This window comes from Mirounga angustirostris, unplaced genomic scaffold (genome assembly GCF_029215605.1).
Source record: "Mirounga angustirostris isolate CCGP_5_RB_7025 unplaced genomic scaffold, mMirAng1.0.hap1 SCAF_1, whole genome shotgun sequence".
NCBI lineage: Eukaryota > Metazoa > Chordata > Mammalia > Carnivora > Phocidae > Mirounga > Mirounga angustirostris.
Genome location: NW_026991709.1, coordinates 214,287,073 through 214,301,219, shown reverse-complemented (window position 1 = coordinate 214,301,219; position 14,147 = coordinate 214,287,073). Strand labels below are relative to the sequence as shown.

At 55.5% G+C, this 14,147-nt stretch overlaps 1 protein-coding gene across 1 annotated transcript in view; it reads left to right on the top strand.

Annotated features, from left to right (window-relative positions):
- Positions 1 to 120: 120 nt before the first annotated feature.
- The window catches only part of TMPRSS9 (transmembrane serine protease 9), a 53,654-nt gene continuing 39,627 nt past the window's right edge, over positions 121 to 14,147 (top strand). The window contains 1 exon segment of the mRNA XM_045863396.3: positions 121 to 1,314. The gene's annotated coding sequence lies outside the window, so the exon portion shown is untranslated.

The following is a 14,147-nucleotide window of genomic DNA, read 5'->3' as shown; positions in this document are numbered from 1 at the left end:
CTGTGTGCCCCTGACTCCACCTGGGGGTACGTGTGTGAGGCTCAGACCCACTCTGCCCCAGGCGGCTGAGCCTGGGGAGCTGGGGAGGAAGGACAGGACACGGGTCCACACCTGCCTCTGTCTTCGGGGGCAGGCAGGTGTCAGGGAGGGTACGTGGGGGAGCAGGTGGGGCCTCCAGTGGGGAGATGAGCGTGGCTGGTGGGAGGGCAGGGGTCGCTGGACACATGGGGAAGGCATGGCCCATGTCACCAGTGGGCTGGGAGGCAAGAGTCCTAGAAAGAGCCCAGCGGTGGCTGCCCTGTGGGGAGAGGAGGGTCCCCCCACAAACAGTGCCCCCGCTCAGGGACGGGTGCAGCAGTGGGAAGAGCCCACTGGCTCTGGAGTCCTGGCTGCATGCTGGAGCTGAGTGGCCTTGGTCGTGTCACTCCCCTCCCTCTGGGGCTGAGCACGAGAGCTGCTTCTGCAGGGCCTGGCTCGGGAGATGGGGCCACACGGCAGGCAGCTGGCGCCCGGAGGGACTGCTCCCTCTCCAGCGCCGTGCTTGGCTCCCCGTGGCTTCTAGCGCTTCCCACAGAGGTCCCCACCTAGGCCTGAAGATGTTGCCAACGTTGGTCGTAAGACAGCTGGTCCCTGAAGGCAGTTCAGAAAATACCCCCAAAGTGGCTTGAGCGAAGGTGATGGTTCTAACGAAGGGTGTGTTCTCCTGGGCGGGCGTGGAGGGGGTAAGCGGGGGGTGGGGGGTGGGGAGGCTGGGCTGCCGCGTGGCTGTGGCAGGTGCTGCAAAACCGAGGCCAAGCCACTGCCCCAGCCTGACCGTGAGAAGCACAGCAAACCCCAGCAGAAGGGCGTCCCACAGACCCCTCCTGGCCTTCCCCGACAGCCCACGGCATCAAGATCGAGGGGCCGCGAGCACAGAGCGAGTGCGTTAGGGAAACCGGGGATCCGAATCAAGGGTGGATGTTGGCTAATAATGTGTCGGTATTGGCTCATGCGTTGTGACAGTGTATGGCTCGAGCATTAGGTGGGAAACTGGGTGCAAAGGACCATCTCACACCTTGTCTGTAAATGGAAAGCTGTTCCACAAGTTTACTTTTTAAACTGTCCTTATTCACACACACCCCCATCCCCAAGCTGTCTCCCCAGGGTCGTGCCCCCCGTCCGGGCTCACCTGCCCGGGTCTTGCCCTCCACCTGGACCAGGTGCGGAGGCCGCAGCGGCCCCGCCCCCGGCCCCGCCCCGGCCCCGCCCCCCGCTCGCTGGTGCGGGCGGCTCCGGCGGCGGCGGCGGCGGCGGCGGCGGCCTCGGCGGAGCGCGGTGAGTCGGGGTCTCGGGGAACGGGCCGGGGCGGCCCCTCTCCGCGCCGCAGCTCGCGGGTCGGGCAGAGCCGCTGTGTAGCCGGCTGGACGGGCGGAGCGGACGCCCCGGGGTGCGCGGAGGAGGCCGGGCCCGTCGCGTTCCCGGTCCCCCGCAGGCGCTCCCACCCCCGAGCGCGCTTTCCCGCCCTGTCCCCGCTAAGCCGGACGGAGCCGGGCCGGGTGCGGCAGGCCCCGGGGGTCAGGGCCGCTCTGCGTCCCCTGCCTGGCCCTCAGCATCTGCGTGCCCAGGGGGCACCCGTCTCAAGGGTGCTGGGGGCCACCCTGGGAGGGGTGCGGTCAGAAGGCCTGACACTGGGGGAGGATGTGTGGCAGGAAAGCCAGCCTGGCACCCATGGCGGGCTGTCATCGGGGCTCTGCAGTCCTGCTTTGCCCAAGAACCGGCGGAGGATGGGGGGGCAGGGCCCTCCTCCTCCATCCCCCATCTCAGGGGCCAACCCCACGCTCCTTGGACCCTGCGGGGGAAGGCGTGGTCTCTGGCGGTGGTCGGAGCTTTGGGGACCCTGTGTTCACATCAAACACAAGCCCTCCAGCCCCATTTAGTGTCCACTTTCTGGGATGTGGAGGGAAAGCCTCTGGGCACCTGGCAGGTAAGTGGACTCGTGTTCTGTGCATCTGCACCCAGGACATGGCCATGAGGGTGTGGGCCCCGTGGACCCAGAGCCTACACAGCCTGCCTGCCTGTGGCCCCTCGCCACGTGTGAGGTGGTGTCTAGTCGTGTGTGTGGTTGTGGGGCGGCTGTGTGTGTCGCTAAGTGTGGGACCGCGTGTGGGAGATTGTATGAGTTTGCACGTGGTTGTCCGGGGTCGTGTGTACGGGAGCGTGTGTGTGAACTCACCAGTGTCTGGAACATGGGGTCGCCGTCACTCACGCGGACCTGATGGCTGGACAACGGCAGTCCCCCCAGAGACGCTGCAACACACAGCCCTCTTGTCCCACCAAACCGGGGGTCGAGACTTGGGCGCCGAGCCGACCGCGGTGCGTAGTCGAAGCCGTGAGCCCTGCCGCCCGTTCGGCTTTGAGCCCCACGCCTGACGAGCGTGTGTGTTGTGCAAAGTTCTCTCGTCTGCAGAATCATGAGTGTTCGGGGTGTGCAGTGTAGAGTGCGAGGGTCTTTGGACGGTGTGCTGGGTGGCCTTTGGCTCAGGCTGGGGACTCCTCTTGGGAACAACCTGCGTCGAGTGGCCTGAAGAGAGAAAATCCTAGTACTCCCGCGATCACTGCTGTCCGTGGACTGCTTGACGCGGTGGCCGAGCCGAGGCCCTGGGGGGGACCCGGGAAAGGCCGAGTGGACTGGCCGTGTCCGGGTGAGTCCTGCGCATCCCAGAGAAGGACAACAGAGGCAGGGGAAGCGGATGCGCCCGTCTGGGCTTTGCCCTCCTCTGTGTGGGACCAGGAAGGAGAGGCAGGCAGGGTGCGCGTGGACGCGGCTGGGTGGTTCTGAGCGAGGCGCGGGGCTGGGGCACCGGGAGATGAGCGTGGAGAGCCCTTGGTGCCCCATCTCCGCAGCTCGGCGGCCTCGCCTGGACAGCAGCGGCCCATTTCGTGGTAGAGAAGCCACCAGCCAAGTGGGGGAAACGTGGAAGTGTAAGCGCGAACCGTGTGTGAGGAGGAGGGGAGACAGACACACAGAGGGGGCCTCTCCAAGCCTCGGTTTCTTCAACTGTAAGATGGGGTACTCGTGCTGCCCCCTCCCCCGGGGTCCCTGGGAGGGCTGAATTACCTAATTGGAGGCTGTGAGCCCCACCCAGTGTCAGGCAGGACCTTTCTGCGCGTGGCGGCCCCTCTTGCCATAAGCACACCTCGTCTGCAGATGCGGGGATGGCGACACGGCTGTCCCCAGCTATGCATTTTAACACATTCTGGGGCGTTGGCTCACGCCTGCATACGACTCTGCTGTTTTTCCTACTTTACCTCTTTTCATTAAAAACAACAATTTTGGAATCATTTTAATTGCACAGATGGCACGGAGGGTCCCCACACACCCCGCACCAAGCTTCCCGTGTGAAAGCCTTCCGCACCCCCAGAACTAACGCTCTCGGCGACCTTGTCCCGGTTCCCCGAGTGCCCCAAGCTCCAGTCTGAGACCCCGGATGCCATCTTAGGACCTGTATTAATTTTAAATTACACAAGTCCTAATTGGTTGGAGGTTTCTTTTTTTAATCTCCGAGTCTTTATCCGCTTTCCTGGGTACCACCCGTGTTTATCAGCCCCCCGCCTGGCACCCTGCGGGGTCCCCGACTCCCAGCTCCTCTGTACGTGTTACTATGGGGAGTACACGATATCATCACTGCAAACAGTTTTCTCACAAACACCTCTTCCCATGAAAACCTAACAAAAAGTCCACAGACAAAAAGGGAAAAAAAGAGCCCGAGCTTATTAAATTTCCTGTAAGCTTGCTGAGTGATTTATTTCATGCAGTGGGGGCGGCAGGAGGGGGAATTTCCTGGCGAGGCCCGAGCCCCAGGAGCGGGGGAGAAACAGGAGAGGTTGCAGGGCGGACAAGGGATGCCTGTTCCACGGGCCGAGTGGGATGCACGGGCCCGAGAGCCCGCGGCGTCTCAGAGGGCTGAGGGGTCCAAGGTGAGGAGCCCTTTGGGGTTTACTGAAGTGGACAGTTGACCCTGCTCGGAAACAGTGGCCCCCAGCGCTCTCCTTCCCCTTGGGGAGGCTGGACCAGTGCTTCAACCGGCTGGTCCAAGCGGCCGCTGGAAGATTCGCGGCGGGCCCTTGGCTGCTGCAGAAAGGATGAGGGGCCGAGGGGCATGAAGAGAAGGAGGCCAGACGGGCCGCCAACGGCAAACTGTGGAGCCTGGCGGGAGGACAGAACGCCAGACAGGCCGGCGCCTGCACAGTGCTGATTGGATGATGCGTAGCACGTTATTCCAGAAGTTAGCAGATTAAAGCATTTCTTAGGGGCTCCTGGCTGGTAGAACGTGTGACTCTCGATCTCAGAGTCGTGAGTTCGAGCTCCACGTTGGGGGCAGGGTTTACTTAAAAAACAAACAGATAGACACACACATCTGTTGTACCACGGTTTCTGTGGATAATTCGTCTAGGTGGTCCCGGCTCGGGGTCTCCCGAGAAGTTGCAGTGTGGATGTTAGCCCGGGTGGCCTCATGTAAAGTGCCCCCCACCCCTGCCCACCGGGGCCGGAGGGGCCGCTTCTAGGCCTCTGCACAGTGCTGTGTGAGCATCCTCACGGCAAGTGGCCTCAGACAGCCTGGCGGCGGCCACATACCTCTCATGGCTGCCCTCCGAAGCCTCGGTCCATCGCTCTGGTACACTCCCCGTTAGGAGCGAGTTGTGGGGGCCAGCTCACGCCCAGAGGGAGGTGAATAGGCTCCACCACTGAACGGAGCGGCAAGTAACTGGGGACACGTGTAGAGCTGCCACGTCCTGTGGTCCGGGGCCAGTTCCCCACTTCTTCCATCAAGGCACAGCCGGTCCCATCGGAAGGGGTAATAAATCAGTTGTTTAGTGCAGGGCCTGCCATGTGGAAAATGCTGTTTACTTATTTGTGGCACTTTTCCCAGCCGATTTTCACTCTCGCGAGGAGCTACATCCCAGCTGTTGCTGTGAAGCCAGACTGTGGAGTGAGAGGACTGTTGTCTCGGGCAGGATTGAGTTAAAGAATGCAGAGAACGTGCCAGTTGTTCTTTCCCTGGCTTCCACTTCTCCCAAAGGGACCCACGGACATCCAGGCTCAGCACCTTGGTGGAAACCATCCTGCGGTCTATGCCCATGGGTGCAGCTTGCACAATCCAGGAAAAAACAGATGAAGTGGGGACGTGGAAGCAGGAGTGGAGGCATCTGCCCTGAGGACCTAAATAAGCACTGCAGGCAGCAGGCACAGCAGATGCAAAGGCCCTGGGGCAGGATTGGGCCTTGCATGTTTGAGGAGCAATGAGGAGGCCCTGTGGCTGGAGCAAGGGAGGAAGGAGGAGGAGCTGAGGACAGAGAGCAGAGAATGGGTGGGATCAGGTCTTGCAGGCATTTTGCCCTCAGTGAAAGCTATGGGCAGGATTGAGCAGAGGTGGGTCATGGCCAGAGTCAGCTTTTAGCTGCTGAGGATGGAAGCAGCCAGCTCTGCGACAAGACCTCAGTGGTGCTCTGTTTAACGCAGAGCAGGCATGGCAGAAGTGGGCCAATTCTAGATATATTCTGGGGGTGGGGTGGCACCACTCCCAGGCAGACTGATGACAGCTGCGGAAAGGGGTCACGTGGACCCCAAGGATTTTGGTCCGAGTGATCACAAACACGGAGGTGCTGCCTGAGGTGGGGAAGCCTGTGGGAGGAGCAGGTGTGGAGGGGCTGAGAAAGCTATAGGGTTCAGTCTGATGTGCGTCAGATCTGAGCAGCTTGGCAGCCATTGGGATGTGGTCACAAATCACTACAAATGTGGTGGCTTGAAACAGCTCACATTTAACACCTTCCAGTTTCTGTGGGTCTGGAGTCCAGGCATGGCTTAGCTGGGGCCCCATGCTCAGGGTCACACGAGGCCGCGATCAGAGTGCTGGCTGGGCTGTGTTCTCAACTGAAGCCCAGACTGGGGAACTACTTCCAAACTCATTCAGGTCATCGGCAGATGAGGGAGGGTCTGGTTTGGTGGCCTGTCCGCTGGTGGCCACCCTCAGCTCCTACAGGCCACATGGGCTTCTCCTATATGGCCATGTACTTCATCAACCAGTGAGGGGGTTGTTAGCTCCAGAGTCTTACATCATGTGATAGGACATCCCATCACCTCTGTGGCATTCCAGTGGGTAGAAGCAAGTCACACACACTCAGGGGGATGAGACTGCCCAGGGCTATGAACACCAGGAGGCGAGGGCCCATGGGGTCACCCTGGGTCACCCAGAAGGATGTCCCAGTAACCAGCCGGACCTGAGTCTGCAATTCAGAAGATGAGTGTGGACAGGAGCTGGAAGATGTCAGGGATGTTATTAAAACCGCAAGACTGGATGGCATCACGGAGGGGAGGGCACATACCTGCAGGTAGGCCATGAAAATACTCATTAAATCTTCTTTAAATGGTCTATTTAAAATTAAAAAAAAAAATTAAAATGTAGTCACTGCCACAAATAGAAAACAAAATGAGGTGAGAGACAATAAATAAATACATGCCAGGGAAGAAAACCAAACCCAGACTGAGGTGAGGCCAGAGGACACTCAGTGATTGCAGGAAATAAAGTAGTGGTGCAATATCTTGGAAATATCTAGTGAATGCAGAGGAATTCCCAACTAGCAAAATATCAACGTTTTAACAAAGACAGCCCACGACAGGGCTGGGAATCAAGTGAGGGGAGATGGTTGGGCATGTGTAAGGCCGGGTCCTGTCTTTGCATGCAATGTCGGTATCTGGTTGTTTGTGGATTTTTTAAAAAAAATATTGTGTAAAAATAATATTTATCTTGACTGAGGATATTTATTTTGACTGAGGTTTTAGGTGCCCCCCTTAACCTTTGCCCCTGAGGCCAGTGTCCCCATTGCTTCACCCTAGGCCCTGGGCTGGGTATCTCCCCTAAAGGCCGTGCACCCACGGCTCACACCCTCCTTTTGGAAACAGTCACTGGCAAGGGTTAGAGTGGCATTAAGGACACGTTGGCCCTAAGCCGAGACTCTCCGTGGCATCACTGGGAGGCTGGAAACGGTTGTTCCTGCCTTGTTCCCAGTATGGCTCAGCTCACATCTTCTTGCTCAGCACTCCCTTGGGAAGCCCTGAATGGCTCCAGACCCTTCCTGGCAGATGAAGACAGAGGGGGAGTAGGGTGACCAAGTGTCCTGATTTCAGCTTATAACTACAACACTCCCAGGTGACCTGAGATGACTGGTCACCCCAAATGGGAGTGACTTGCTCAGTGTCACCCCATCACTGCTGAGCTGGGAGGGCTGTCAGGCTTTTCGCCTCTGGCCTGGGCCAGAGAATGCTGGGACAGTGGTGTATGTATTCCAAGCTGGAGGCCGGTCAAGCCCCAGGCTCAACTGGAGACGCTGGCGTTCACAACTCCCAACTCAGCTCTGCATGCTCTGGGCTTTTGTCCTATGTTCTAGAGACCCTTGCTCTTGCTTCCCTCTATCTTGGCGCACACTGCAGATCTTAGAGCTAGTGTCGGTTCTCCTTGAAGCTTCTACTGATCCTTCCTGTAGCTGGGGACAGCAAGTCTCTTGCCTGTTCATTTCTCTTATTTTATAACTGCACACTCATTCTTTAGACTTGTCTGGGGTGTTCTCATGTATCTCTTGAGCGCAGGTGGTAACTTATCCTCCTACGTTTCTTTCAAAAAAATAAGCTCTGCCTCATCCTGTCAAGGGGTTTCTCTTAGCTCAAGGTCACCGTGCGAGCCAGCAATCGCCGTCTTGTGTTCTCTCTTATTTTCTCTTAATCAGCTATCTTCCCTCTTTGCACTGAGCTTTTGTCGTCCATTCTCTCCCACCCCTGATCTTTGCAAAAAACAAAAAAAATTCTAGAAGATATTTTGTAGTCTGAGATTCAGGGCATGAAGGATCTTCTGGAACCTTCCATCCCTTTACTCTCCCTCTCTCTTAAGTAAACTGCCCACTTGTCTGAGACAGCTTGTCTCCATTATATCTGAGTGAAAAGGGAAAGATACATCTAAACAGGCAGATTTGGTTTTGGCTGACACTTTTTTTTTTTTTAAGATTTTATTTATTTGACAGAGACACAGCAAGAGAGGGAACACAAGCAGGGGGAGTGGGAGAGAGAGAAGCAGGCTTCCTGCAAAGCGGGGAGCCCGATGCGGAGCTCGATCCCAGGACCCTGGGATCATGACCTGAGCCAAAGGCAGACACTTAACGACTGAGCCACCCAGACACCCCACTGACATTTTTTTTTAAAGTCCTAAACGAACTTTGTATCTTGGTTGGAAGTTTACTTCAATTTAGAAATATGGGTGTCTGGGGAAAGTTGGGTTTTAAAGTGACTTGACCTAATGACTGGAGACTGATAATTAGCCCGTGATCAATCTGGCCTTCGGCTTTTGTTTCTCAACATTAAATGGAAGATAAAGCAATCCAGAGAGGTTTCTATGTGGAGGTCTTCAGCCAGCTTTTTCCAAAGCTAATATAAGCACACTGACAATTTACTTGTTGGTAAAATTGTCAGCTTTTCACTCAAGCAACGAATGTCCTGTGTCGGCTGTTTGCAAAGACTTTACAGGGACATGAGGACAAGGCAAAGGTGCAGAAGGTGCATGTCTGTCCTCGAGGAGTTGACAGGAGTCTAGAAGTTTCTCTAAACCGGTGTGTCCATTTAGTACTTCATAATCACTTCCCAGTCAGGAAGCCCTGTTGCCTCTGTGGCTTTACTCTTTTATCCTCCAGGAGTTATTGTGCCAGCATCGAGCACCCCTCTTTCTGGAATATTCACACTCACAAGGAAGGCACAAACTCCTGCTCCATCCACTCTTTGATTTCTCTTGACAATTTTTTTTTTATTGCAGTAAAGTACATACAACATAAAACTCACCATCTTAGCCATTTTAAGTACACAGCTCAGTGGTGTTAAGCACATTCACATTGTGCAGCCACCCCCACCCTCCGTCTCCAGAACTTTCCATCTGCCCACATGGAGACTCTGTCCCCATGAAGCACGGACTCCCCACCCCCTGCCCCAGCCCTGGCTCCCACCCTCTCTTCTGTGTGGATGGGACTCCTCTGGGGACCTCCTGGGAGTGGGGTCTGTGGGATGTGTCCTTCTGGGTCTGGCTCCTCTCACTGAGCCTGGTGTCCTCGGGGTCCCTCCATGTTGTGGCAGGTGCCAGGATTCCTTTGGGAGAATAAACATGGAATGGCTGGAAGTGGGAGTAAGGGGTAGTGAGTGAGGAGTTGGGGAGGAGAGTCAGGGCCAAGACTTTGAACTTGGTGCTGAGGGTGGTAAGGAGCTATTGAAAGGCAGGGGAGTAGCACCATCATATTTGTACAGAGCAGCGTCTCTTCCCCTGAGCACTACAGACATTCAGGGGAGGTCACTCTCTGTGCGGGCATCTTGGGCACTGTGGGGGGTGGTGGTGAGGTGAGCAGCATCTCTTGACTCCCACCCCCTCAATGTCAAGAGCACCCTCAGTTGTAATAACCACAAATATCTCCAAACATCGGCCCAGTGTCCCCTGGAGGCAGAATCACCCCAGTGAGATCCCCTGGTCTAGGTAGATCTCTCTAGTTGCATGAAAGATGGGCAGTTTGGAGCAGGCCTGGAGTTAGCAAGAACACCACTAGCCCAGGGAAGGGGTGAAGGTACAGGAACAGGAATGGGTGAGTGGGAACCCTGGAGAGGAGGAAGGAGGTGGAGTGGCCAGACCTGGAGGTGACCAGCAAGGAGGGGAAGGAAGATGAAGGGATGGAAGATGGGGTGGGGTGGGGTGCTGTTCTAGAGCAGCTTTGAGAGTGGTGGTCCCCAGAACTCAGGGGAGGGAGAAGTGAGCAGCTTTGCTGGGATAAGACACATCCCACGTGGGACATGCTGAGGTGTAGGCAAAGATATCCGGGTGTCTATTCCCACCTGAAGCTCCAGAAGAGACATGAACTGGAAACTTCTATGTGGGGGTTGCTTGTGGATAAATGATCATTGGTCCTGTGGACTCTCCAAGGGGCAGCACCAAAAAAAGGAGCCATGGAAAATGGGGTGGGAGAGGGCCTACAGATAGTGATGAGAAGGGGCTTTTGCATGGACTCTGGCATGGGTACAACAAATGGTTCCACATGCTTTGCTTTGTGGCTACTGACATGGTCCCATCAAGATTTGACCAGCAAAGGAGCCAGTTAGTGAGAACACAAAGACCTCCCAGGAGGCCCTCTATTACTCCTACTGCCTCCAGGGATCCCCTAATCAGATTGGAAGAGGAGCTTAGAATGAGTTTCCTCTCCTGACCACCAGTTGGTTGAGGCCACGTGTCCAGGAGTCTGCAAAGGCCTTCGGGGAATGGGCATCCTGATGTGTGGGGAGGTGAAAACAGCTGGAACTCCAGTATCCCTGATATCACGTTGACTCTTGTGTTTTTGTTGTTTTGTTTTACTGTACCACAGCTGAAGAGGTAGATGAAGAGCATTTTCTTTAGTGTCCTGTAGAAGTTACTGCTCCCTGTTTTGGTTTGTCCATGAGCCATAAATCTTGATCTTATAATGATGACAACGCCATCCTGCAGCAGTTCAAGCAAAGATTGGCTCCCTTGCCAGGGCAATCCAGAAGGCCTGGCCTCTGGCAGACCTGGGTCACTCGGTCTTGTCCCTTGAAATTATTCCCTGGCTGTACCCCTCATGTCCACCTGGTCTCTTCCTTCAGGGCATTGATCTCATCCTCCTTCCTGTTGGCAGTCAAGATGGTGGCCAATGGCCCCAATGGCAGTTTAGGAGCCCCATTGTAAAGAAGGATGCTTCTTCCGTACCTTTATTAGTTGAACTGTATGAAATTGATCACGTCCTGTTGTTTTTGGTGTAGAAAAAGGGCAATTTCAAAAAGCTGAAACTCGGGGAAGAAACTTGGTTGGCTTGCTTCAGTCATGTACAACCCCTTGGGCCAATTGTTAACAGGACTGAGGGGGTGGGCACCGTGACTGATAGGCCCGGGTTTAGTGTGGCCCCGGCACTGATGGGGGTGGGCATGAGAGCCGTGACTGGCAGGTCTGGTGGCCAGGTGGGTGGGGCAACATGATTGGGGTAAACCTTCTCCAAAGAAGGGGATTTGGGAAAACAAAAATGATATTGCTGTCCCACATGCCATTAAAACCAAGAACTAAAGGGATAAAGGTGATCACTGGCCACAACTAGGCCTGAAGAGGTTAACTACCTTCCTGGGGGTCACAAAAGTAGCTGGGCTAAAGCTGGAGTGTGCATATTGGTCTTCTGATGACCAGCATTCCTTCCATCTGACTAGAGAGTACTCTGGGGGAGGGGCAGGTCCTGATTTCAGGGTGTTTTCCTATAAAGATGCCCACTGTCCTCAATCAACACTCAACCCCCTCCTGGGTCAGCACTGCCCACAAAAAGCCTGTATTAGCTTCCTGCTGCCACTAACCATGTGGGTATCCCAGTGCTAAACCCAGGTGTGGGCAGGGCTCAATCCCTGGGGCCCCAGGGAGACCCGTCCCCTGCCTTTTCTAGAGGCCCCGCATCCCTGGCCTGCGGCCTCCCCTCCATCCTCACCACCAGCAGCGCAGGGTCTGCCCATCTCTGGGACTCTGACCCTCCGCCTCTCTTCTCATGAGGATGCCAGCCCCTCCCCCCACCCGACACCCAGGGCCATCCCCACTTCAGGGGCCTTGACAAGGTCCCACCTGCAAGGTCCCTTTAGTGAGCGAAGCGACATATCCAAGGTCCATGGGACTAGGACATGGACATCTTTGGGGCCATTATTCCACCTGCCACAGGGTCTAAGCAAAATGCCGTATCTGTGGAAATGCCCAGAGACACTGTCAGATTGTTTGGACCAAACAGTCACTGCCTTTTCTGAGCCTTCCTTGGTTCAAAGACAGATTTTGTAGCCTGATTTTTATCTGCCCTCCACCATGACTGCCAACTGCTGGATGAGGTTTCTCTGCCCTTGGAGGAGGCCGCGTGGGGGTCGTGCCGGGGCGCGAATGCACTGGTGCGAGTCCAGCCCAGGGTTCATCAGGACTCAGAGGTGCAGCCAGCAGACGGCTCAGCCTCTCCTGGGTTTCCTTGTTTGTTCAGAGGCTGGCTCCTGGCTCTCCACATTCTGGATGTTTCTGCATGGAAACAGTTCAAATGCGTCTCACTGTTCCCCATGGTTCTTGGCTTCCTCCTCACCTCCTCCACTTTGTGACGTATGTGCCTCCTCTCTCTCTCTCCTGATCCCTCCCGCCCTCCCGTTCTTCGTTCCTTCCTCCCCTCCCTCCTTCCATTTCTTTTTTCCTTCCTTCCTTTCTTGTGATAAAATACACACTGCATAAATTCACCATCTTTGGGTGCCTGGGTTGTTCAGTCCTTAAGCGTCTGCCTTCGGCTCAGGTCATGATCCTGGGGTCCTGGGATCGAGCCCCGCGTCAGGCTCCCTGCTCCGCGGGAAGCCTGCTTCTCCCTCTCCCACTCCCCCTGCTGTGTTCCCTCTCTCACTGTCTGTGAAAAAATAAAATCGTTAAAAAAATAAAAAATAAAATTCACCATGTTAACGATTTCTAAGCGGACAGCTCAGTAGCGTGAAGCACACTCACCCTGTCCTGCGACCACCCCCACCCTCCAGAACTTTCCATCTCCCCACATGGAGACTCTGTCCCCATGAAGCACGGACTCCCCACCCCCTGCCCCAGCCCCAGCCCCCACCCTCTCCCGTCTCTGTGGACGGGACTCCTCCAGGGACCTCCTAGGAGTGGGGTCCTGTGGGATGTGTCCTTCTGGGTCTGGCTCCTCTCGCTGAGCCCAGTGTTCTCGGGGTCCCTCCACCTCATGGCAGGTGTCAGGGTCCCTTCCTAAGGCTGGATCGTGTTCCCTCATGTGGATGGACCACGCTGTGTATCCTTCATCCACAGATGGACACTGGGGGTGTTTCTGCCTCTTGGCCGTCGTGGATGCCGCTGCCATGAACACAGGTGCGCAAGAGCCTCACAGGCTTCCAGTTCCTTTGGGTGTATACCTAGGATGGAATTGCTGGTTCCTATGGTCACTCTATGTGATAATTCTATGTAATTCACGTGGTGATTGTATTTCATTGTTTGAGGAGCCACCAAACCATCTTCCCCGGCAACCACCCCATTTTCCATTCCCACAAGCCTTCTGATTTCACATCCTCATCAACTCTTGTTATTGTCTGTTTTTTGATAATAGCCATCCTAATGGGTGTGAAATCTAATTCTTCCTTTGTAAGGAGTGTACGGCCAACTATAAATTCAAAGGTTAAGACTGCCCCCACATCTGATGCTGTGTGCAAGTGCAGGGGTATTCTGGAGTGAACTGTGTCCCCTCAAATTTCACGTTGAAGTCCAAACCCCCAATACCTCAGAATAATTATTTGGAAATAGAGGCTTTATAGAAGTGGTCAAATTAAAATGAGGTCATGAGGGTGGGCCCTAGTCCTATATGATTGGTGTCCTTATAAAAAGGGACCCTTGGACAGACATGCACACAGGGAGAACATCCTGTGAAGACAGAGGCAGAGTTGAGGTGATGCTTCTACAGGCCGAGGGTCACCGTGATTGCTGTGACCAGCAGAATCTAGGAGAGCCTGGGGCAAGTTCCCCTACATGACCCCAGAAGGAACCAGCCCTGCTGCCCCCTTGATTTTGGACTTCTGACCTCCAGAGCTGGGACAGAATCAATCTCTGCTGTTTGAGCCACTCAGGTGGTGGCGCCCTGTTATGGCATCCCCGGGAGACTCACACAGGGAGATCCCCCACACCACTCTTGGGTGTGACAATCCCCTAGAATGACTCAGAACTCGCTAAAAGCTGTTACAGTCGTAGTTATGGTTCACAGGGACTAACGTGTCAGATTAAGATCAGACAGAGAGCAGACCGCATGGCAGGGAGCAGCTTAGTCCACTCAGGCGGCTCTAGCCGGACACCACTGACCCAGTGGCTGATGAACACCACGTATTTATTTCTCAGGGTTCTGGAGGCTGGAAGTCCAAGCTCGAGGCGCCGGCAGCTTCCATGCCTGGTGAGAACCTGCTTCCTGCCTCACAGATGGCCATATTCTGTGTCCTCACATGGAGCAGGGGCCAGGGAACTCCCCGAGGCCTCTCTCATAAGGGCACTCATCCCATTCATGGGGGCTGCACCCTATGACCGAATCCCCTCCCAGAG